Genomic DNA, 25,028 nt, shown 5'->3' with positions numbered 1-25,028 from the left:
GAATAAGCTCATCGGTGGAGTGCATGAATACTTGAAAACATCATAGACACATATATCACAAAATCTCTTCAAATACATATCAGAAGCCAGTGGGAGTGTCATCCTTTGGCTGATGAAGATTTTTCTCTACATGGCTCAGTGACTTTTGTCTCAAATCAAGCAATATGGCATAACTAAGATATGCAAGGGCAAATTAATCAGTTATTATATTGCTGCTCAAACATAGAGGGCACTAGGTGTTACTAGAAGAAGAAGAAGATATGTGCTCCCCTCTCATTAGTGCACACTGAAGTAAAAAAAAATGGAGAATTTCCAAAGACCAGAGCACAAGTAATGGATCTCTGCATTCTTATTGCATCTTTTCTTATTTCCAAATATTTGACATACTTCTGATTTGATAAGTTTAAAAATGAGTTTAAACAAAGGACACCACTGAAGATGATGGAATTTATATGAATTTTAAATGAAGATTTGCAATACTCATATATTGAATGAAAATGGAGCTTTGAACAATAGGAAAATAAACAATGTTAGCTCCCACGAGATATGAATTCAGATTACTAGATTCAAAGTCAAGGGTGCTAACAATTACACCATGGAACCCTCACCAGAGCAATGGCATCTACTGAAGTGCGCTCATCTTTTAAATGCAAAGAAAAGAAATTCAATACTTTATATATATATTATTTCAAGTTTCTAATAAGCTCAGGGATGCAATAGGTATTATGTAGAATATTTGTCCAAACCCAATGATAATATATAAAAAGTAACCTATTTTTTAAAGGAGAAGATAGATACTAGAAACCTAAATGCCTAGGACCAATTTCAGTTGGAGCATCACCCCTTATGTTATCCTAGCATTGAATTGACAGTTTTTCTGTATTTCCATATTTGCATATCAGCCACTTACAATTGTTTCAAGCTTTATAACAGAGGACTGCCTTTTTTATAGACCAAGGATGAAAGTCTCTTGTGAGTTAAGTCTGATAATGACATCACAATTTGTAAATTAAGCTATAGTATGATTACAGAGTGTAGACTGAATAAAAAGTGCTTTCCTATGGATTGAAGTTTGTATTTTCTTAAGCTTTGCATTCCAAAATGGGCTAGCATTCTTTATTTCCAATGGGCACATTAAGCTACTTCCCCAATATATATTTTTTTGTGTTAAAAGTTATTCATACACAACTTGGTAAAACATACTAAATTTAATACATAATGGATTACATCCTGGATTATCTTTTTCAACAATCTGTAAATTTACAATTAAAAATTGTGTATTAGATTTTTTAGATTGATTTTGCTTAGATTTGCATATACTCCTTGTCTAAATTGTCTATTTTTATACTATTAGTAGATGCCTTAATCTTTGTTATTATCCTATCTAATATTTATTTTTATTTTGTAATGTGGAAAGAAACTGGAGCATTTTTATGATACCCATGCTTCAAGTGACTCTATGGCTTAAGCTTTTTTTTGAAAATGAAATGCTATAAAAACAAAATATGATCTGTGCTTTGAGGTACATTTGCCAGTTTTGTGTTTGCTTGCAGTGATATCTGTGGCTGGTTAGCTCGGTTGGTTAGAGTGTGGTGCTAATAACGCCAAGGTCACGGGTTTGATCCCCGTATGGGCCATTTGCTTTTTTTGATGGACAAGAATGGAATAAGCTCATCGGTGGAGTGCATGAATACTTGAAAACATCATAGACACATATATCACAAAATCTCTTCAAATACATATCAGAAGCCAGTGGGAGTGTCATCCTTTGGCTGATGAAGATTTTTCTCTACATGGCTCAGTGACTTTTGTCTCAAATCAAGCAATATGGCATAACTAAGATATGCAAGGGCAAATTAATCAGTTATTATATTGCTGCTCAAACATAGAGGGCACTAGGTGTTACTAGAAGAAGAAGAAGATATGTGCTACCCTCTCATTAGTGCACACTGAAGTAAAAAAAAATGGAGAATTTCCAAAGACCAGAGCACAAGTAATGGATCTCTGCATTCTTATTGCATCTTTTCTTATTTCCAAATATTTGACATACTTCTGATTTGCTATGTTTAAAAATGAGTTTAAACAAAGGACACCACTGAAGATGATGGAATTTATATGAATTTTAAATGAAGATTTGCAATACTCATACATTGAATGAAAATGGAGCTTTGAACAAAAGGAAATTAAACAATGTTAGCTCCCACGAGATATGAACTCAGATTACTAGATTCAAAGTCCAGGGTGCTAACAATTACACCATGGAACCCTCACCTGAGCAATGGCATCTACTGAAGTGCGCTCATCTTTTAAATGCAAAGAAAAGAAATTCAATACTTTATATATATTATTTCAAGTTTCTAATAAGCTCAGGGATGCAATAGGTATTATGTAGAATATTTGTCCAAACCCAATGATAATATATAAAAAGTAACCTATTTTTTAAAGGAGAAGATAGATACTAGAAACCTAAATGCCTAGGACCAATTTCAGTTGGAGCATCACCCCTTATGTTATCCTAGCATTGACTTGACAGTTTTTCTGTATTTCCATATTTGCATATCAGCCACTTACAATTGTTTCAAGCTTTATAACAGAGGACTGCCTTTTTTATAGACCAAGGATGAAAGTCTCTTGTGAGTTAAGTCTGATAATGACATCACAATTTGTAAATTAAGCTATAGTATGATTACAGAGTGTAGACTGAATAAAAAGTGCTTTCCTATGGATTGAAGTTTGTATTTTCTTAAGCTTTGCATTCCAAAATGGGCTAGCATTCTTTATTTCCAATGGGCACATTAAGCTACTTCCCCAATATATATTTTTTTGTGTTAAAAGTTATTCATACACAACTTGGTAAAACATACTAAATTTAATACATAATGGATTACATCCTGGATTATCTTTTTCAACAATCTGTAAATTTACAATTAAAAATTGTGTATTAGATTTTTTAGATTGATTTTGCTTAGATTTGCATATACTCCTTGTCTAAATTGTCTATTTTTATACTATTAGTAGATGCCTTAATCTTTGTTATTATCCTATCTAATATTTATTTTTATTTTGTAATGTGGAAAGAAACTGGAGCATTTTTATGATACCCATGCTTCAAGTGACTCTATTGCTTAAGCTTTTTTTAAAAAAATGAAATGCTATAAAAACAAAATATGATCTGTGCTTTGAGGTACATTTGCCAGTTTTGTGTTTGCTTGCAGTAATATCTGTGGCCGGTTAGCTCAGTTGGTTAGACCGTGGTGCTAATAACGCCAAGGTCACGGGTTCGATCCCCGTATGGGCCATTTGCTTTTCTTGATGGACAAGAATGGAATAAGCTCATCGGTGGAGTGCATGAATACTTGAAAACATCATAGACACATATACCACAAAATCTCTTCAAATACATATCAGAAGCCAGTGGGAGTGTCATCCTTTGGCTGATGAAGATTTTTCTCTACATGGCTCAGTGACTTTTGTCTCAAATCAAGCAATATGGCATAACTAAGATATGCAAGGGCAAATTAATTAGTTATTATATTGCTGCTCAAACATAGAGGGCACTAGGTGTTACTAGAAGAAAAAGAAGATATGTGCTCCCCTCTCATTAGTGCACACTGAAGTAAAAAAAATTGAGAATTTCTAAAGACCAGAGCACAAGTAATGGATCTCTGCATTCTTATTGCATCTTTTCTTATTTCCAAATATTTGACATACTTCTGATTTGATAAGTTTAAAAATTAGAATAAACAAAAGACACCACTGAAAATGATGGACTTTATATGAATTTTAAATGAAGATTTGCAATACTCATACAATGAATGAAAATGGAGCTTTGAACAAAAGGAAAATAAACAATGTTAGCTCCCACGAGATATGAACTCAGATTACTAGATTCAAAGTCCAGGGTGCTAACAATTACACCATGGAACCCTCACCTGAGCAATGGCATCTACTGAAGTGCGCTCATCTTTTAAATGCAAAGAAAAGAAATTCAATACTTTATATATATTATTTCAAGTTTCTAATAAGCTCAGGGATGCAATAGGTATTATGTAGAATATTTGTCCAAACCCAATGATAATATATAAAAAGTAACCTATTTTTTAAAGGAGAAGATAGATACTAGAAACCTAAATGCCTAGGACCAATTTCAGTTGGAGCATCACCCCTTATGTTATCCTAGCATTGAATTGACAGTTTTTCTGTATTTCCATATTTGCATATCAGCCACTTACAATTGTTTCAAGCTTTATAACAGAGGACTGCCTTTTTTATAGACCAAGGATGAAAGTCTCTTGTGAGTTAAGTCTGATAATGACATCACAATTTGTAAATTAAGATATAGTATGATTACAGAGTGTAGACTGAATAAAAAGTGCTTTCCTATGGATTGAAGTTTGTATTTTCTTAAGCTTTGCATTCCAAAATGGGCTAGCATTCTTTATTTCCAATGGGCACATTAAGCTACTTCCCCAATATATATTTTTTTGTGTTAAAAGTTATTCATACACAACTTGGTAAAACATACTAAATTTAATACATAATGGATTACATCCTGGATTATCTTTTTCAACAATCTGTAAATTTACAATTAAAAATTGTGTATTAGATTTTTTAGATTGATTTTGCTTAGATTTGCATATACTCCTTGTCTAAATTGTCTATTTTTATACTATTACTAGATGCCTTAATCTTTGTTATTATCCTATCTAATATTTATTTTTATTTTGTAATGTGGAAAGAAACTGGAGCATTTTTATGATACCCATGCTTCAAGTGACTCTATGGCTTAAGCTTTTTTTTGAAAAATGAAATGCTATAAAAACAAAATATGATCTGTGCTTTGAGGTACATTTGCCAGTTTTGTGTTTGCTTGCAGTAATATCTGTGGCTGGTTAGCTCAGTTGGTTAGAGCGTGGTGCTAATAACGCCAAGGTCACGGGTTTGATCCCCGTATGGGCCATTTGCTTTTCTTGATGGACAAGAATGGAATAAGCTCATCGGTGGAGTGCATGAATACTTGAAAACATCATAGACACATATATCACAAAATCTCTTCAAATACATATCAGAAGCCAGTGGGAGTGTCATCCTTTGGCTGATGAAGATTTTTCTCTACATGGCTCAGTGACTTTTGTCTCAAATCAAGCAATATGGCATAACTAAGATATGCAAGGGCAAATTAATCAGTTATTATATTGCTGCTCAAACATAGAGGGCACTAGGTGTTACTAGAAGAAGAAGAAGATATGTGCTACCCTCTCATTAGTGCACACTGAAGTAAAAAAAATGGAGAATTTCCAAAGACCAGAGCACAAGTAATGGATCTCTGCATTCTTATTGCATCTTTTCTTATTTCCAAATATTTGACATACTTCTGATTTGCTAAGTTTAAAAATGAGTTTAAACAAAGGACACCACTGAAGATGATGGAATTTATATGAATTTTAAATGAAGATTTGCAATACTCATACATTGAATGAAAATGGAGCTTTGAACAAAAGGAAAATAAACAATGTTAGCTCCCACGAGATATGAACTCAGATTACTAGATTCAAAGTCCAGGGTGCTAACAATTACACCATGGAACCCTCACCTGAGCAATGGCATCTACTGAAGTGCGCTCATCTTTTAAATGCAAAGAAAAGAAATTCAATACTTTATATATATTATTTCAAGTTTCTAATAAGCTCAGGGATACAATAGGTATTATGTAGAATATTTGTCCAAACCCAATGATAATATATAAAAAGTAACCTATTTTTTAAAGGAGAAGATAGATACTAGAAACCTAAATGCCTAGGACCAATTTCAGTTGGAGCATCACCCCTTATGTTATCCTAGCATTGACTTGACAGTTTTTCTGTATTTCCATATTTGCATATCAGCCACTTACAATTGTTTCAAGCTTTATAACAGAGGACTGCCTTTTTTATAGACCAAGGATGAAAGTCTCTTGTGAGTTAAGTCTGATAATGACATCACAATTTGTAAATTAAGCTATAGTATGATTACAGAGTGTAGACTGAATAAAAAGTGCTTTCCTATGGATTGAAGTTTGTATTTTCTTAAGCTTTGCATTCCAAAATGGGCTAGCATTCTTTATTTCCAATGGGCACATTAAGCTACTTCCCCAATATATATTTTTTTGTGTTAAAAGTTATTCATACACAACTTGGTAAAACATACTAAATTTAATACATAATGGATTACATCCTGGATTATCTTTTTCAACAATCTGTAAATTTACAATTAAAAATTGTGTATTAGATTTTTTAGATTGATTTTGCTTAGATTTGCATATACTCCTTGTCTAAATTGTCTATTTTTATACTATTAGTAGATGCCTTAATCTTTGTTATTATCCTATCTAATATTTATTTTTATTTTGTAATGTGGAAAGAAACTGGAGCATTTTTATGATACCCATGCTTCAAGTGACTCTATTGCTTAAGCTTTTTTTTAAAAAATGAAATGCTATAAAAACAAAATATGATCTGTGCTTTGAGGTACATTTGCCAGTTTTGTGTTTGCTTGCAGTGATATCTGTGGCCGGTTAGCTCAGTTGGTTAGAGCGTGGTGCTAATAACGCCAAGGTCACGGGTTCGATTCCCGTATGGGCCATTTGCTTTTCTTGATGGACAAGAATGGAATAAGCTCATCGGTGGAGTGCATGAATACTTGAAAACATCATAGACACATATATCACAAAATCTCTTCAAATACATATCAGAAGCCAGTGGGAGTGTCATCCTTTGGCTGATGAAGATTTTTCTCTACATGGCTCAGTGACTTTTGTCTCAAATCAAGCAATATGGCATAACTAAGATATGCAAGGGCAAATTAATCAGTTATTATATTGCTGCTCAAACATAGAGGGCACTAGGTGTTACTAGAAGAAGAAGAAGATATGTGCTACCCTCTCATTAGTGCACACTGAAGTAAAAAAAATGGAGAATTTCCAAAGACCAGAGCACAAGTAATGGATCTCTGCATTCTTATTGCATCTTTTCTTATTTCCAAATATTTGACATACTTCTGATTTGATAAGTTTAAAAATGAGTTTAAACAAAGGACACCACTGAAGATGATGGAATTTATATGAATTTTAAATGAAGATTTGCAATACTCATACATTGAATGAAAATGGAGCTTTGAACAAAAGGAAAATAAACAATGTTAGCTCCCACGAGATATGAACTCAGATTACTAGATTCAAAGTCCAGGGTGCTAACAATTACACCATGGAACCCTCACCTGAGCAATGGCATCTACTGAAGTGCGCTCATCTTTTAAATGCAAAGAAAAGAAATTCAATACTTTATATATATTAGTGATGAGCGGATTCGGTTTTACTCGGTTTTACTCGGTTCTCAAAACGGCATCTTATTGGCTCACGGATGTCACGTGTTTTGGATAGCCAATAAGATGCCGTTTTGAGAACCGAGTAAAACCGAGTAAAACCGAACCTCGCTCATCACTAATATATATTATTTCAAGTTTCTAATAAGCTCAGGGATGCAATAGGTATTATGTAGAATATTTGTCCAAACCCAATGATAATATATAAAAAGTAACCTATTTTTTAAAGGAGAAGATAGATACTAGAAACCTAAATGCCTAGGACCAATTTCAGTTGGAGCATCACCCCTTATGTTATCCTAGCATTGACTTGACAGTTTTTCTGTATTTCCATATTTGCATATCAGCCACTTACAATTGTTTCAAGCTTTATAACAGAGGACTGCCTTTTTTATAGACCAAGGATGAAAGTCTCTTGTGAGTTAAGTCTGATAATGACATCACAATTTGTAAATTAAGCTATAGTATGATTACAGAGTGTAGACTGAATAAAAAGTGCTTTCCTATGGATTGAAGTTTGTATTTTCTTAAACTTTGCATTCCAAAGTGGTCTAGCATTCTTTATTTCCAATGGGCACATTAAGCTACTTCCCCAATATATATTTTTTTGTGTTAAAAGTTATTCATACACAACTTGGTAAAACATACTAAATTTAATACATAATGGATTACATCCTGGATTATCTTTTTCAACAATCTGTAAATTTACAATTAAAAATTGTGTATTAGATTTTTTAGATTGATTTTGCTTAGATTTGCATATACTCCTTGTCTAAATTGTCTATTTTTATACTATTAGTAGATGCCTTAATCTTTGTTATTATCCTATCTAATATTTATTTTTATTTTGTAATGTGGAAAGAAACTGGAGCATTTTTATGATACCCATGCTTCAAGTGACTCTATTGCTTAAGCTTTTTTTAAAAAAATGAAATGCTATAAAAACAAAATATGATCTGTGCTTTGAGGTACATTTGCCAGTTTTGTGTTTGCTTGCAGTGATATCTGTGGCCGGTTAGCTCAGTTGGTTAGAGCGTGGTGCTAATAACGCCAAGGTCACGGGTTCGATTCCCGTATGGGCCATTTGCTTTTCTTGATGGACAAGAATGGAATAAGCTCATCGGTGGAGTGCATGAATACTTGAAAACATCATAGACACATATATCACAAAATCTCTTCAAATACATATCAGAAGCCAGTGGGAGTGTCATCCTTTGGCTGATGAAGATTTTTCTCTACATGGCTCAGTGACTTTTGTCTCAAATCAAGCAATATGGCATAACTAAGATATGCAAGGGCAAATTAATTAGTTATTATATTGCTGCTCAAACATAGAGGGCACTAGGTGTTACTAGAAGAAGAAGAAGATATGTGCTCCCCTCTCATTAGTGCACACTGAAGTAAAAAAAAATGGAGAATTTCTAAAGACCAGAGCGCAAGTAATGGATCTCTGCATTCTTATTGCATCTTTTCTTATTTCCAAATATTTGACATACGTCTGATTTGATAAGTTTAAAAATGAGTTTAAACAAAGGACACCACTGAAGATGATGGAATTTATATGAATTTTAAATGAAGATTTGCAATACTCATACATTGAATGAAAATGGAGCTTTGAACAAAAGGAAAATAAACAATGTTAGCTCCCACGAGATATGAACTCAGATTACTAGATTCAAAGTCCAGGGTGCTAACAATTACACCATGGAACCCTCACCTGAGCAATGGCATCTACTGAAGTGCGCTCATCTTTTAAATGCAAAGAAAAGAAATTCAATACTTTATATATATTATTTCAAGTTTCTAATAAGCTCAGGGATGCAATAGGTATTATGTAGAATATTTGTCCAAACCCAATGATAATATATAAAAAGTAACCTATTTTTTAAAGGAGAAGATAGATACTAGAAACCTAAATGCCTAGGACCAATTTCAGTTGGAGCATCACCCCTTATGTTATCCTAGCATTGAATTGACAGTTTTTCTGTATTTCCATATTTGCATATCAGCCACTTACAATTGTTTCAAGCTTTATAACAGAGGACTGCCTTTTTTATAGACCAAGGATGAAAGGTCTCTTGTGAGTTAAGTCTGATAATGACATCACAATTTGTAAATTAAGCTATAGTATGATTACAGAGTGTAGACTGAATAAAAAGTGCTTTCCTATGGATTGAAGTTTGTATTTTCTTAAGCTTTGCATTCCAAAATGGGCTAGCATTCTTTATTTCCAATGGGCACATTAAGCTACTTCCCCAATATATATTTTTTTGTGTTAAAAGTTATTCATACACAACTTGGTAAAACATACTAAATTTAATACATAATGGATTACATCCTGGGATTATCTTTTTCAACAATTTGTAAATTTACAATTAAAAATTGTGTATTAGATTTTTTAGATTGATTTTGCTTAGATTTGCATATACTCCTTGTCTAAATTGTCTATTTTTATACTATTAGTAGATGCCTTAATCTTTGTTATTATCCTATCTAATATTTATTTTTATTTTGTAATGTGGAAAGAAACTGGAGCATTTTTATGATACCCATGCTTCAAGTGACTCTATGGCTTAAGCTTTTTTTTGAAAAATGAAATGCTATAAAAACAAAATATGATCTGTGCTTTGAGGTACATTTGCCAGTTTTGTGTTTGCTTGCAGTGATATCTGTGGCCGGTTAGCTCAGTTGGTTAGAACGTGGTGCTAATAACGCCAAGGTCACGGGTTCGATCCCCGTATGGGCCATTTGCTTTTATTGATGGACAAGAATGGAATAAGCTCATCGGTGGAGTGCATGAATACTTGAAAACATCATAGACACATATATCACAAAATCTCTTCAAATACATATCAGAAGCCAGTGGGAGTGTCATCCTTTGGCTGATGAAAATTTTTCTCTACGTGGCTCAGTGACTTTTGTCTCAAATCAAGCAATATGGCATAACTAAGATATGCAAGGGCAAATTAATTAGTTATTATATTGCTGCTCAAACATAGAGGGCACTAGGTGTTACTAGAAGAAGAAGAAGATATGTGCTCCCCTCTCATTAGTGCACACTGAAGTAAAAAAAAAATGGAGAATTTCTAAAGACCAGAGCACAAGTAATGGATCTCTGCATTCTTATTGCATCTTTTCTTATTTCCAAATATTTGACATACTTCTGATTTGATAAGTTTAAAAATGAGTTTAAACAAAGGACACCACTGAAGATGATGGAATTTATATGAATTTTAAATGAAGATTTGCAATACTCATACATTGAATGAAAATGGAGCTTTGAACAATAGGAAAATAAACAATGTTAGCTCCCACGAGATATGAATTCAGATTACTAGATTCAAAGTCAAGGGTGCTAACAATTACACCATGGAACCCTCACCTGAGCAATGGCATCTACTGAAGTGCGCTCATCTTTTAAATGCAAAGAAAAGAAATTCAATACTTTATATATATTATTTCAAGTTTTTAATAAGCTCAGGGATGCAATAGGTATTATGTAGAATATTTGTCCAAACCCAATGATAATATATAAAAAGTAACCTATTTTTTAAAGGAGAAGATAGATACTAGAAACCTAAATGCCTAGGACCAATTTCAGTTGGAGCATCACCCCTTATGTTATCCTAGCATTGAATTGACAGTTTTTCAGTATTTCCATATTTGCATATCAGCCACTTACAATTGTTTCAAGCTTTATAACAGAGGACTGCCTTTTTTATAGACCAAGGATGAAAGTCTCTTGTGAGTTAAGTCTGATAATGACATCACAATTTGTAAATTAAGCTATAGTATGATTACAGAGTGTAGACTGAATAAAAAGTGCTTTCCTATGGATTGAAGTTTGTATTTTCTTAAGCTTTGCATTCCAAAATGGGCTAGCATTCTTTATTTCCAATGGGCACATTAAGTTACTTCCCCAATATATTTTTTTGTGTTAAAAGTTATTCAAACACAACTTGGTAAAACATACTAAATTTAATACATAATGGATTACATCCTGGGATTATCTTTTTCAACAATCTGTAAATTTACAATTAAAAATTGTGTATTAGATTTTTTAGATTGATTTTGCTTAGATTTGCATATACTCCTTGAATAAATTGTCTATTTTTATACTATTAGTAGATGCCTTAATCTTTGTTATTATCCTATCTAATATTTATTTTTATTTTGTAATGTGGAAAGAAACTGGAGCATTTTTATGATACCCATGCTTCAAGTGACTCTATGGCTTAAGCTTTTTTTTGAAAAATGAAATGCTATAAAAACAAAATCAGATCTGTGCTTTGAGGTACATTTGCCAGTTTTGTGTTTGCTTGCAGTAACATCTGTGGCCGGTTAGCTCAGTTGGTTAGAGCGTGGTGCTAATAACGCCAAGGTCACGGGTTCGATCCCCGTATGGGCCATTTGCTTTTCCTGATGGACAAGAATGGAATAAGCTCATCGGTGGAGTGCATGAATACTTGAAAACATCATAGACACATATATCACAAAATCTCTTCAAATACATATCAGAAGCCAGTGGGAGAGTCATCCTTTGGCTGATGAAGATTTTTCTCTACATAGCTCAGTGACTTTTGTCTTAAATCAAGCAATATGGCATAACTAAGATATGCAAGGGCAAATTAATCAGTTATTATATTGCTGCTCAAACATAGAGGGCACTAGGTGTTACTAGAAGAAGAAGAAGATATGTGCTCCCCTCTCATTAGTGCACACTGAAGTAAAAAAAATGGAGAATTTCTAAAGACCAGAGCACAAGTAATGGATTCTTATTGCATCTTTTCTTATTTCCAAATATTTGACATACTTCTGATTTGATAAGTTTAAAAATGAGTTTAAACAAAGGACACCACTGAAGATGATGGAATTTATATGAATTTTAAATGAAGATTTGCAATACTCATACATTGAATGAAAATGGAGCTTTGAACAAAAGGAAAATAAACAATGTTAGCTCCCACGAGATATGAACTCAGATTACTAGATTCAAAGTCCAGGGTGCTAACAATTACACCATGGAACCCTCACCTGAGCAATGGCATCTACTGAAGTGCGCTCATCTTTTAAATGCAAAGAAAAGAAATTCAATACTTTATATATATTATTTCAAGTTTCTAATAAGCTCAGGAATGCAATAGGTATTATGTAGAATATTTGTCCAAACCCAATGATAATATATAAAAAGTAACCTATTTTTTAAAGGAGAAGATAGATACTAGAAACCTAAATGCCTAGGACCAATTTCAGTTGGAGCATCACCCCTTATGTTATCCTAGCATTGAATTGACAGTTTTTCTGTATTTCCATATTTGCATATCAGCCACTTACAATTGTTTCAAGCTTTATAACAGAGGACTGCCTTTTTTATAGACCAAGGATGAAAGTCTCTTGTGAGTTAAGTCTGATAATGACATCACAATTTGTAAATTAAGCTATAGTATGATTACAGAGTGTAGACTGAATAAAAAGTGCTTTCCTTTGGATTGAAGTTTGTATTTTCTTAAGCTTTGCATTCCAAAATGGGCTAGCATTCTTTATTTCCAATAGGCACATTAAGCTACTTCCCCAATATTTATTTTTTTGTGTTAAAAGTTATTCATACACAACTTGGTAAAACATACTAAATTTAATACATAATGGATTACATCCTGGATTATCTTTTTCAACAATCTGTAAATTTACAATTAAAAATTGTGTATTAGATTTTTTAGATTGATTTTGCTTAGATTTGCATATACTCCTTGAATAAATTGTCTATTTTTATACTATTAGTAGATGCCTTAATCTTTGTTATTATCCTATCTAATATTATTTTTTATTTTGTAATGTGGAAAGAAACTGGAGCATTTTTATGATACCCATGCTTCAAGTGACTCTATGGCTTAAGCTTTTTTTTGAAAAATGAAATGCTATAAAAACAAAATATGATCTGTGCTTTGAGGTACATTTGCCAGTTTTGTGTTTGCTTGCAGTGATATCTGTGGCCGGTTAGCTCAGTTGGTTAGAGCGATTTTTCTCTACATGGCTGTGACTTTTGTCTCAAATCAAGTAATATGGCATAAGTAAGATATGCAAGGGCAAATTAAACAGAAATATTGCTGCTCAAACATAGAGGGCACTAGGTGTTACTAGAAGAAGAAGAAGATATGTGCTCCCCTCTCATTAGTGCACACTGAAGTAAAAGAAAATGGAGAATTTCTAAAGAGCAGAGCACAAGTAATGGATCTCTGCATTCTTATTGCATCTTTTCTTATTTCCAAATATTTGACATACTTCTGATTTGATAAGTTTAAAAATGAGTTTAAACAAAGGACACCACTGAAGATGATGGAATTTATATGAATTTTAAATGAAGATTTGCAATACTCATACATTGAATGAAAATGGAGCTTTGAACAAAAGGAAAATAAACAATGTTAGCTCCCACGAGATATGAACTCAGATTACTAGATTCAAAGTCCAGGTTGCTAACAATTACACCATGGAACCCTCACCTGAGCAATGGCATCTACTGAAGTGCGCTCATCTTTTAAATGCAAAGAAAAGAAATTCAATACTTTATATATATTATTTCAAGTTTCTAATAAGCTCAGGGATGCAATAGGTATTATGTAGAATATTTGTCCAAACCCAATGATAATATATAAAAAGTAACCTATTTTTTAAATGAGAAGATAGATACTAGAAACCTAAATGCCTAGGACCAATTTCAGTTGGAGCATCACCCCTTATGTTATCCTAGCATTGAATTGACAGTTTTTCTGTATTTCCATATTTGCATATCAGCCACTTACAATTGTTTCAAGCTTTATAACAGAGGATTGCCTTTTTTATAGAACAAGGATGAAAGTCTCTTGTGAGTTAAGTCTGATAATGACATCACAATTTGTAAATTAAGCTATAGTATGATTACAGAGTGTAGACTGAATAAAAAGTGCTTTCCTATGGATTGAAGTTTGTATTTTCTTAAGCTTTGCATTCCAAAATGGGCTAGCATTATTTATTTCCAATGGGCACATTAAGCTTCTTCCCCAATATATATTTTTTTGTGTTAAAAGTTATTCATACACAACTTGGTAAAACATACTAAATTTAATACATAATGGATTACATCCTGGATTATCTTTTTCAACAATCTGTAAATTTACAATTAAAAATTGTGTATTAGATTTTTTAGATTGATTTTGCTTAGATTTGCATATACTCCTTGAATAAATTGTCTATTTTTATACTATTAGTAGATGCCTTAATCTTTGTTATTATCCTATCTAATATTATTTTTTATTTTGTAATGTGGAAAGAAACTGGAGCATTTTTATGATACCCATGCTTCAAGTGACTCTATGGCTTAAGCTTTTTTTTGAAAAATGAAATGCTATAAAAACAAAATATGATCTGTGCTTTGAGGTACATTTGCCAGTTTTGTGTTTGCTTGCAGTGATATCTGTGGCCGGTTAGCTCAGTTGGTTAGAGCGATTTTTCTCTACATGGCTGTGACTTTTGTCTCAAATCAAGTAATATGGCATAAGTAAGATATGCAAGGGCAAATTAAACAGAAATATTGCTGCTCAAACATAGAGGGCACTAGGTGTTACTAGAAGAAGAAGAAGATATGTGCTCCCCTCTCATTAGTGCACACTGAAGTAAAAGAAAATGGAGAATTTCTAAAGAGCAGAGCACAAGTAATGGATCTCTGCATTCTTATTGCATCTTTTCTTATTTCCAAATATTTGACATACTTCTGATTTGATAAGTTTAAAAATGAGTTTAAACAAAGGACACCACTGAAGATGATGGAATTTATATGAATTTTAAATGAAGATTTGCAATACTCATACATTGAATGAAAATGGAGCTTTGAACAAAAGGAAAATAAACAATGTTAGCTCCCACGAGATATGAACTCAGATTACTAGATTCAAAGTCCAGGTTGCTAACAATTACACCATGGAACCCTCACCTGAGCAATGGCATCTACTGAAGTGCGCTCATCTTTTAAATGCAAAGAAAAGAAATTCAATACTTTATATATATTATTTCAAGTTTCTAATAAGCTCAGGGATGCAATAGGTATTATGTAGAATATTTGTCCAAACCCAATGATAATATATAAAAAGTAACCTATTTTTTAAATGAGAAGATAGATACTAGAAACCTAAATGCCTAGGACCAATTTCAGTTGGAGCATCACCCCTTATGTTATCCTAGCATTGAATTGACAGTTTTTCTGTATTTCCATATTTGCATATCAGCCACTTACAATTGTTTCAAGCTTTATAACAGAGGATTGCCTTTTTTATAGAACAAGGATGAAAGTCTCTTGTGAGTTAAGTCTGATAATGACATCACAATTTGTAAATTAAGCTATAGTATGATTACAGAGTGTAGACTGAATAAAAAGTGCTTTCCTATGGATTGAAGTTTGTATTTTCTTAAGCTTTGCATTCCAAAATGGGCTAGCATTATTTATTTCCAATGGGCACATTAAGCTTCTTCCCCAATATATATTTTTTTGTGTTAAAAGTTATTCATACACAACTTGGTAAAACATACTAAATTTAATACATAATGGATTACATCCTGGGATTATCTTTTTCAACAATCTGTAAATTTACAATTAAAAATTGTGTATTATATTTTTTAGATTGATTTTGCTTAGATTTGCATATACTCCTAGTCTAAATTGTCTATTTTTATACTATTACTAGATGCCTTAATCTTTGTAATTATCCTAGCTAATATTTATTTTTATTTTGTAATGTGGAAAGAAACTGGAGCATTTTTATGATACCCATGCTTCAAGTGACTCTATGGCTTAAGCTTTTTTTTGAAAAATGAAATGCTATAAAAACAAAATATGATCTGTGCTTTGAGATATATTTGCCAGTTTTGTGTTTGCTTGCAGTATTATCTGTGGCCGGTTAGCGCAGTTGGTTAGAGCGTGGTGCTAATAACGCCAAGGTCACGGGTTCGATCCCCTTATGGGCCATTTGCTTTTCTTGATGGACAAGAATGGAATAAGCTCATCGGTGGAGTGCATGAATACTTGAAAACATCATAGACACATATATCACAAAATCTCTTCAAATACATATCAGAAGCCAGTGGGAGTGTCATCCTTTGGCTGATGAAGATTTTTCTCTACGTGGCTCAGTGACTTTTGTCTCAAATCAAGCAATATGGCATAACTAAGATATGCAAGGGCAAATTAATCAGTTATTATATTGCTGCTCAAACATAGAGGGCACTAGGTGTTACTAGAAGAAGAAGAAGATATGTGCTCCCCTCTCATTAGTGCACACTGAAGTAAAAAAAATGGAGAATTTCTAAAGACCAGAGCACAAGTAATGGATCTCTGCATTCTTATTGCATCTTTTCTTATTTCCAAATATTTGACATACTTCTGATTTGATAAGTTTAAAAATGAGTTTAAACAAAGAACACCACTGAAGATGATGGAATTTATATGAATTTTAAATGAAGATTTGCAATACTCATACATTGAATGAAAATGGAGCTTTGAACAAAAGGAAAATAAACAATGTTAGCTCCCATGAGATATGAACTCAGATTACTAGATTCAAAGTCCAGGGTGCTAACAATTACACCATGGAACCCTCACCTGAGCAATGACATCCACTGAAGTGCGCTCATCTTTTAAATGCAAAGAAAAGAAATTCAATACTTTATATATAATATTTCAAGTTTCTAATAAGCTCAGGGATGCAATAGGTATTATGTAGAATATTTGTCCAAAACCAATGATAATATATAAAAAGTAACCTATTTTTTAAAGGAGAAGATAGATACTAGAAGCCTAAATGCCAAGGACCAATTTCAGTTGGAGCATCACCCCTTATGTTATCGTAGCATTGAATTGACAGTTTTTCTGTATTTCCATTTTTGCATATCAGCCACTTACAATTGTTTCAAGCTTTATAACAGAGGACTGCCTTTTTTATAGACCAAGGATGAAAGTCTCTTGTGAGTTAAGTCTGATAATGACATCACAATTTGTAAATTAAGCTATAGAATGATTACAGAGTGTAGACTGAATAAAAAGTGCTTTCCTATGGATTGAAGTTTGTATTTTCTTAAGCTTTGCATTCCAAAATGGGCTAGCATTCTTTATTTCCAATAGGCACATTAAGCTACTTCCCCAATATTTATTTTTTTGTGTTAAAAGTTATTCATACACAACTTGGTAAAACATACTAAATTTAATACATAATGGATTACATCCTGGATTATCTTTTTCAACAATCTGTAAATTTACAATTAAAAATTGTGTATTAGATTTTTTAGATTGATTTTGCTTAGATTTGCATATACTCCTTGTCTAAATTGTCTATTTTTATACTATTAGTAGATGCCTTAATCTTTGTTATTATCCTATCTAATATTATTTTTTATTTTGTAATGTGGAAAGAAACTGGAGCATTTTTATGATACCCATGCTTCAAGTGACTCTATGGCTTAAGCTTTTTTTTGAAAAATGAAATGCTATAAAAACAAAATATGATCTGTGCTTTGAGGTACATTTGCCAGTTTTGTGTTTGCTTGCAGTGATATCTGTGGCCGGTTAGCTCAGTTGGTTAGAGCGTGGTGCTAATAACGCCAAGGTCATGGGTTCGATCCCCGTATGGGCCATTTGCTTTTCTTGATGGACAAGAATGGAATAAGCTCATCGGTGGAGTGCATGAATACTTGAAAACATCATAGACACATATATCACAAAATCTCATCAAATACATATCAGAAGCCAGTGGGAGTGTCATCCTTTGGCTGATGAAGATTTTTCTCTACATGGCTCAGTGACTTTTGTCTCAAATCAAGCAATATGGCATAACTAAGATATGCAAGGGCAAATTAATTAGTTATTATATTGCTGCTCAAACATAGAGGGCACTAGGTGTTACTAGAAGAAGAAGAAGATATGTGCTCCCCTCTCATTACTGCACACTGAAGTAAAAAAAAATGGAGAATTTCTAAAGACCAGAGCGCAAGTAATGGATCTCTGCATTCTTATTGCATCTTTTCTTATTTCCAAATATTTGACATACTTCTGATTTGATAAGTTTAAAAATGAGTTTAAACAAAGGACACCACTGAAGATGATGGAATTTATATGAATTTTAAATGAAGATTTGCAATACTCATACATTGAATGAAAATGGAGCTTTGAACAATAGAAAAATAAACAATGTTAGCTCCCACGAGATATGAATTCAGATTACTAGATTCAAAGTCAAGGGTGCTAACAATTACACCATGGAACCCTCACCTGAGCAATGGCATCTACTGAAGTGCGCTCATCTTTTAAATGCAAAGAAAAGAAATTCAATACTTTATATATATTATTTCAAGTTTCTAATAAGCTCAGGGATGCAATAGGTATTATGTAGAATATTTGTCCAAACCCAATGATAATATATAAAAAGTAACCTATTTTTTAAAGGAGAAGATAGATACTAGAAACCTAAATGCCTAGGACCAATTTCAGTTGGAGCATCACCCCTTATGTTATCCTAGCATTGAATTGACAGTTTTTCTGTATTTCCATATTTGCATATCAGCCACTTACAATTGTTTCAAGCTTTATAACAGAGGACTGCCTTTTTTATAGACCAAGGATGAAAGTCTCTTGTGAGTTAAGTCTGATAATGACATCACAATTTGTAAATTAAGCTATAGTATGATTACAGAGTGTAGACTGAATAAAAAGTGCTTTCCTATGGATTGAAGTTTGTATTTTCTTAAGCTTTGCATTCCAAAATGGGCTAGCATTATTTATTTCCAATGGGCACATTAAGCTTCTTCCCCAATATATATTTTTTTGTGTTAAAAGTTATTCATACACAACTTGGTAAAACATACTAAATTTAATACATAATGGATTACATCCTGGGATTATCTTTTTCAACAATCTGTAAATTTACAATTAAAAATTGTGTATTATATTTTTTAGATTGATTTTGCTTAGATTTGCATATACTCCTAGTCTAAATTGTCTATTTTTATACTATTACTAGATGCCTTAATCTTTGTAATTATCCTAGCTAATATTTATTTTTATTTTGTAATGTGGAAAGAAACTGGAGCATTTTTATGATACCCATGCTTCAAGTGACTCTATGGCTTAAGCTTTTTTTTGAAAAATGAAATGCTATAAAAACAAAATATGATCTGTGCTTTGAGATATATTTGCCAGTTTTGTGTTTGCTTGCAGTATTATCTGTGGCCGGTTAGCGCAGTTGGTTAGAGCGTGGTGCTAATAACGCCAAGGTCACGGGTTCGATCCCCTTATGGGCCATTTGCTTTTCTTGATGGACAAGAATGGAATAAGCTCATCGGTGGAGTGCATGAATACTTGAAAACATCATAGACACATATATCACAAAATCTCTTCAAATACATATCAGAAGCCAGTGGGAGTGTCATCCTTTGGCTGATGAAGATTTTTCTCTACGTGGCTCAGTGACTTTTGTCTCAAATCAAGCAATATGGCATAACTAAGATATGCAAGGGCAAATTAATCAGTTATTATATTGCTGCTCAAACATAGAGGGCACTAGGTGTTACTAGAAGAAGAAGAAGATATGTGCTCCCCTCTCATTAGTGCACACTGAAGTAAAAAAAATGGAGAATTTCTAAAGACCAGAGCACAAGTAATGGATCTCTGCATTCTTATTGCATCTTTTCTTATTTCCAAATATTTGACATACTTCTGATTTGATAAGTTTAAAAATGAGTTTAAACAAAGAACACCACTGAAGATGATGGAATTTATATGAATTTTAAATGAAGATTTGCAATACTCATACATTGAATGAAAATGGAGCTTTGAACAAAAGGAAAATAAACAATGTTAGCTCCCATGAGATATGAACTCAGATTACTAGATTCAAAGTCCAGGGTGCTAACAATTACACCATGGAACCCTCACCTGAGCAATGACATCCACTGAAGTGCGCTCATCTTTTAAATGCAAAGAAAAGAAATTCAATACTTTATATATAATATTTCAAGTTTCTAATAAGCTCAGGGATGCAATAGGTATTATGTAGAATATTTGTCCAAAACCAATGATAATATATAAAAAGTAACCTATTTTTTAAAGGAGAAGATAGATACTAGAAGCCTAAATGCCAAGGACCAATTTCAGTTGGAGCATCACCCCTTATGTTATCGTAGCATTGAATTGACAGTTTTTCTGTATTTCCATTTTTGCATATCAGCCACTTACAATTGTTTCAAGCTTTATAACAGAGGACTGCCTTTTTTATAGACCAAGGATGAAAGTCTCTTGTGAGTTAAGTCTGATAATGACATCACAATTTGTAAATTAAGCTATAGAATGATTACAGAGTGTAGACTGAATAAAAAGTGCTTTCCTATGGATTGAAGTTTGTATTTTCTTAAGCTTTGCATTCCAAAATGGGCTAGCATTCTTTATTTCCAATAGGCACATTAAGCTACTTCCCCAATATTTATTTTTTTGTGTTAAAAGTTATTCATACACAACTTGGTAAAACATACTAAATTTAATACATAATGGATTACATCCTGGATTATCTTTTTCAACAATCTGTAAATTTACAATTAAAAATTGTGTATTAGATTTTTTAGATTGATTTTGCTTAGATTTGCATATACTCCTTGTCTAAATTGTCTATTTTTATACTATTAGTAGATGCCTTAATCTTTGTTATTATCCTATCTAATATTATTTTTTATTTTGTAATGTGGAAAGAAACTGGAGCATTTTTATGATACCCATGCTTCAAGTGACTCTATGGCTTAAGCTTTTTTTTGAAAAATGAAATGCTATAAAAACAAAATATGATCTGTGCTTTGAGGTACATTTGCCAGTTTTGTGTTTGCTTGCAGTGATATCTGTGGCCGGTTAGCTCAGTTGGTTAGAGCGTGGTGCTAATAACGCCAAGGTCATGGGTTCGATCCCCGTATGGGCCATTTGCTTTTCTTGATGGACAAGAATGGAATAAGCTCATCGGTGGAGTGCATGAATACTTGAAAACATCATAGACACATATATCACAAAATCTCATCAAATACATATCAGAAGCCAGTGGGAGTGTCATCCTTTGGCTGATGAAGATTTTTCTCTACATGGCTCAGTGACTTTTGTCTCAAATCAAGCAATATGGCATAACTAAGATATGCAAGGGCAAATTAATTAGTTATTATATTGCTGCTCAAACATAGAGGGCACTAGGTGTTACTAGAAGAAGAAGAAGATATGTGCTCCCCTCTCATTACTGCACACTGAAGTAAAAAAAAATGGAGAATTTCTAAAGACCAGAGCGCAAGTAATGGATCTCTGCATTCTTATTGCATCTTTTCTTATTTCCAAATATTTGACATACTTCTGATTTGATAAGTTTAAAAATGAGTTTAAACAAAGGACACCACTGAAGATGATGGAATTTATATGAATTTTAAATGAAGATTTGCAATACTCATACATTGAATGAAAATGGAGCTTTGAACAATAGAAAAATAAACAATGTTAGCTCCCACGAGATATGAATTCAGATTACTAGATTCAAAGTCAAGGGTGCTAACAATTACACCATGGAACCCTCACCTGAGCAATGGCATCTACTGAAGTGCGCTCATCTTTTAAATGCAAAGAAAAGAAATTCAATACTTTATATATATTATTTCAAGTTTCTAATAAGCTCAGGGATGCAATAGGTATTATGTAGAATATTTGTCCAAACCCAATGATAATATATAAAAAGTAACCTATTTTTTAAAGGAGAAGATAGATACTAGAAACCTAAATGCCTAGGACCAATTTCAGTTGGAGCATCACCCCTTATGTTATCCTAGCATTGAATTGACAGTTTTTCTGTATTTCCATATTTGCATATCAGCCACTTACAATTGTTTCAAGCTTTATAACAGAGGACTGCCTTTTTTATAGACCAAGGATGAAAGTCTCTTGTGAGTTAAGTCTGATAATGACATCACAATTTGTAAATTAAGCTATAGTATGATTACAGAGTGTAGACTGAATAAAAAGTGCTTTCCTATGGATTGAAGTTTGTATTTTCTTAAGCTTTGCATTCCAAAATGGGCTAGCATTCTTTATTTCCAATGGGCACATTAAGCTTCTTCCCCAATATATATTTTTTTGTGTTAAAAGTTATTCATACACAACTTGGTAAAACATACTAAATTTAATACATAATGGATTACATCCTGGGATTATCTTTTTCAACAATCTGTAAATTTACAATTAAAAATTGTGTATTAGATTTTTTAGATTGATTTTGCTTAGATTTGCATATACTCCTAGTCTAAATTGTCTATTTTTATACTATTACTAGATGCCTTAATCTTTGTTATTATCCTATCTAATATTTATTTTTATTTTGTAATGTGGAAAGAAACTGGAGCATTTTTATGATACCCATGCTTCAAGTGACTCTATGGCTTAAGCTTTTTTTTGAAAAATGAAATGCTATAAAAACAAAATATGATCTGTGCTTTGAGGTACATTTGCCAGTTTTGTGTTTGCTTGCAGTAATATCTGTGGCCGGTTAGCTCAGTTGGTTAGAGCGTGGTGCTAATAACGCCAAGGTCACGGGTTTGATCCCCGTATGGGCCATTTGCTTTTCTTGATGGACAAGAATGGAATAAGCTCATCGGTGGAGTGCATGAATACTTGAAAACATCATAGACACATATATCACAAAATCTCTTCAAATACATATCAGAAGCCAGTGGGAGTGTCATCCTTTGGCTGATGAAGATTTTTCTCTATATGGCTCAGTGACTTTTGTCTCAAATCAAGCAATATGGCATAACTAAGATATGCAAGGGCAAATTAATCAGTTATTATATTGCTGCTCAAACATAGAGGGCACTAGGTGTTACTAGAAGAAGAAGAAGATATGTGCTCCCCTCTCATTAGTGCACACTGAAGTAAAAAAAAAATGGAGAATTTCCAAAGACAAGAGCACAAGTAATGGATCTCTGCATTCTTATTGCATCTTTTCTTATTTCCAAATATTTGACATACTTCTGATTTGATAAGTTTAAAAATGAGTTTAAACAAAGGACACCACTGAAGATGATGGAATTTATATGAATTTTAAATGAAGATTTGCAATACTCATACATTGAATGAAAATGGAGCTTTGAACAAAAGGAAAATAAACAATGTTAGCTCCCACGAGATATGAACTCAGATTACTAGATTCAAAGTCCAGGTTGCTAACAATTACACCATGGAACCCTCACCTGAGCAATGGCATCTACTGAAGTGCGCTCATCTTTTAAATCCAAAGAAAAGAAATTCAATACTTTATATATATTATTTCAAGTTTCTAATAAGCTCAGGGATGCAATAGGTATTATGTAGAATATTTGTCCAAAACCAATGATAATATATAAAAAGTAACCTATTTTTTAAAGGAGAAGATAGATACTAGAAACCTAAATGCCTAGGACCAATTTCAGTTGGAGCATCACCCCTTATGTTATCCTAGCATTGAATTGACAGTTTTTCTGTATTTCCATATTTGCATATCAGCCACTTACAATTGTTTCAAGCTTTATAACAGAGGATTGCCTTTTTTATAGAACAAGGATGAAAGTCTCTTGTGAGTTAAGTCTGATAATGACATCACAATTTGTAAATTAAGCTATAGTATGATTACAGAGTGTAGACTGAATAAAAAGTGCTTTCCTATGGATTGAAGTTTGTATTTTCTTAAGCTTTGCATTCCAAAATGGGCTAGCATTATTTATTTCCAATGGGCACATTAAGCTTCTTCCCCAATATATATTTTTTTGTGTTAAAAGTTATTCATACACAACTTGGTAAAACATACTAAATTTAATACATAATGGATTACATCCTGGGATTATCTTTTTCAACAATCTGTAAATTTACAATTAAAAATTGTGTATTATATTTTTTAGATTGATTTTGCTTAGATTTGCATATACTCCTAGTCTAAATTGTCTATTTTTATACTATTACTAGATGCCTTAATCTTTGTAATTATCCTAGCTAATATTTATTTTTATTTTGTAATGTGGAAAGAAACTGGAGCATTTTTATGATACCCATGCTTCAAGTGACTCTATGGCTTAAGCTTTTTTTTGAAAAATGAAATGCTATAAAAACAAAATATGATCTGTGCTTTGAGATATATTTGCCAGTTTTGTGTTTGCTTGCAGTATTATCTGTGGCCGGTTAGCGCAGTTGGTTAGAGCGTGGTGCTAATAACGCCAAGGTCACGGGTTCGATCCCCTTATGGGCCATTTGCTTTTCTTGATGGACAAGAATGGAATAAGCTCATCGGTGGAGTGCATGAATACTTGAAAACATCATAGACACATATATCACAAAATCTCTTCAAATACATATCAGAAGCCAGTGGGAGTGTCATCCTTTGGCTGATGAAGATTTTTCTCTACGTGGCTCAGTGACTTTTGTCTCAAATCAAGCAATATGGCATAACTAAGATATGCAAGGGCAAATTAATCAGTTATTATATTGCTGCTCAAACATAGAGGGCACTAGGTGTTACTAGAAGAAGAAGAAGATATGTGCTCCCCTCTCATTAGTGCACACTGAAGTAAAAAAAATGGAGAATTTCTAAAGACCAGAGCACAAGTAATGG

The 25,028-nt window shown here is 32.7% G+C and overlaps 13 non-coding genes across 13 annotated transcripts; all 13 read left to right on the top strand.

Moving 5' to 3' along the window:
• The first annotated feature begins 1,563 nt into the window (after positions 1 to 1,563).
• On the top strand, positions 1,564 to 1,637 carry TRNAI-AAU (transfer RNA isoleucine (anticodon AAU)). Its single transcript has one exon. It is a non-coding gene; the product is annotated as a tRNA-Ile (tRNA).
• A 1,588-nt stretch (positions 1,638 to 3,225) lies between these two features.
• Positions 3,226 to 3,299, top strand: TRNAI-AAU (transfer RNA isoleucine (anticodon AAU)). The gene has a single exon. It is a non-coding gene; the product is annotated as a tRNA-Ile (tRNA).
• Positions 3,300 to 4,886: 1,587 nt separating this feature from the next.
• On the top strand, positions 4,887 to 4,960 carry TRNAI-AAU (transfer RNA isoleucine (anticodon AAU)). Its single transcript has one exon. It is a non-coding gene; the product is annotated as a tRNA-Ile (tRNA).
• A 1,587-nt stretch (positions 4,961 to 6,547) lies between these two features.
• Positions 6,548 to 6,621, top strand: TRNAI-AAU (transfer RNA isoleucine (anticodon AAU)). Its single transcript has one exon. It is a non-coding gene; the product is annotated as a tRNA-Ile (tRNA).
• Positions 6,622 to 8,368: 1,747 nt separating this feature from the next.
• On the top strand, positions 8,369 to 8,442 carry TRNAI-AAU (transfer RNA isoleucine (anticodon AAU)). The gene has a single exon. It is a non-coding gene; the product is annotated as a tRNA-Ile (tRNA).
• Positions 8,443 to 10,032: 1,590 nt separating this feature from the next.
• TRNAI-AAU (transfer RNA isoleucine (anticodon AAU)) lies at positions 10,033 to 10,106 on the top strand. The gene has a single exon. It is a non-coding gene; the product is annotated as a tRNA-Ile (tRNA).
• Positions 10,107 to 11,694: 1,588 nt separating this feature from the next.
• Positions 11,695 to 11,768, top strand: TRNAI-AAU (transfer RNA isoleucine (anticodon AAU)). Its single transcript has one exon. It is a non-coding gene; the product is annotated as a tRNA-Ile (tRNA).
• A 4,512-nt stretch (positions 11,769 to 16,280) lies between these two features.
• On the top strand, positions 16,281 to 16,354 carry TRNAI-AAU (transfer RNA isoleucine (anticodon AAU)). The gene has a single exon. It is a non-coding gene; the product is annotated as a tRNA-Ile (tRNA).
• Positions 16,355 to 17,941: 1,587 nt separating this feature from the next.
• TRNAI-AAU (transfer RNA isoleucine (anticodon AAU)) lies at positions 17,942 to 18,015 on the top strand. Its single transcript has one exon. It is a non-coding gene; the product is annotated as a tRNA-Ile (tRNA).
• A 1,589-nt stretch (positions 18,016 to 19,604) lies between these two features.
• Positions 19,605 to 19,678, top strand: TRNAI-AAU (transfer RNA isoleucine (anticodon AAU)). Its single transcript has one exon. It is a non-coding gene; the product is annotated as a tRNA-Ile (tRNA).
• A 1,587-nt stretch (positions 19,679 to 21,265) lies between these two features.
• TRNAI-AAU (transfer RNA isoleucine (anticodon AAU)) lies at positions 21,266 to 21,339 on the top strand. Its single transcript has one exon. It is a non-coding gene; the product is annotated as a tRNA-Ile (tRNA).
• Positions 21,340 to 22,928: 1,589 nt separating this feature from the next.
• TRNAI-AAU (transfer RNA isoleucine (anticodon AAU)) lies at positions 22,929 to 23,002 on the top strand. Its single transcript has one exon. It is a non-coding gene; the product is annotated as a tRNA-Ile (tRNA).
• Positions 23,003 to 24,592: 1,590 nt separating this feature from the next.
• TRNAI-AAU (transfer RNA isoleucine (anticodon AAU)) lies at positions 24,593 to 24,666 on the top strand. Its single transcript has one exon. It is a non-coding gene; the product is annotated as a tRNA-Ile (tRNA).
• Positions 24,667 to 25,028: the final 362 nt, after the last annotated feature.

Source organism: Pseudophryne corroboree, unplaced genomic scaffold, assembly GCF_028390025.1.
Source record: "Pseudophryne corroboree isolate aPseCor3 unplaced genomic scaffold, aPseCor3.hap2 scaffold_3092, whole genome shotgun sequence".
Taxonomy (NCBI): domain Eukaryota; kingdom Metazoa; phylum Chordata; class Amphibia; order Anura; family Myobatrachidae; genus Pseudophryne; species Pseudophryne corroboree.
This window is presented reverse-complemented; position numbering and strand designations above follow the sequence as displayed.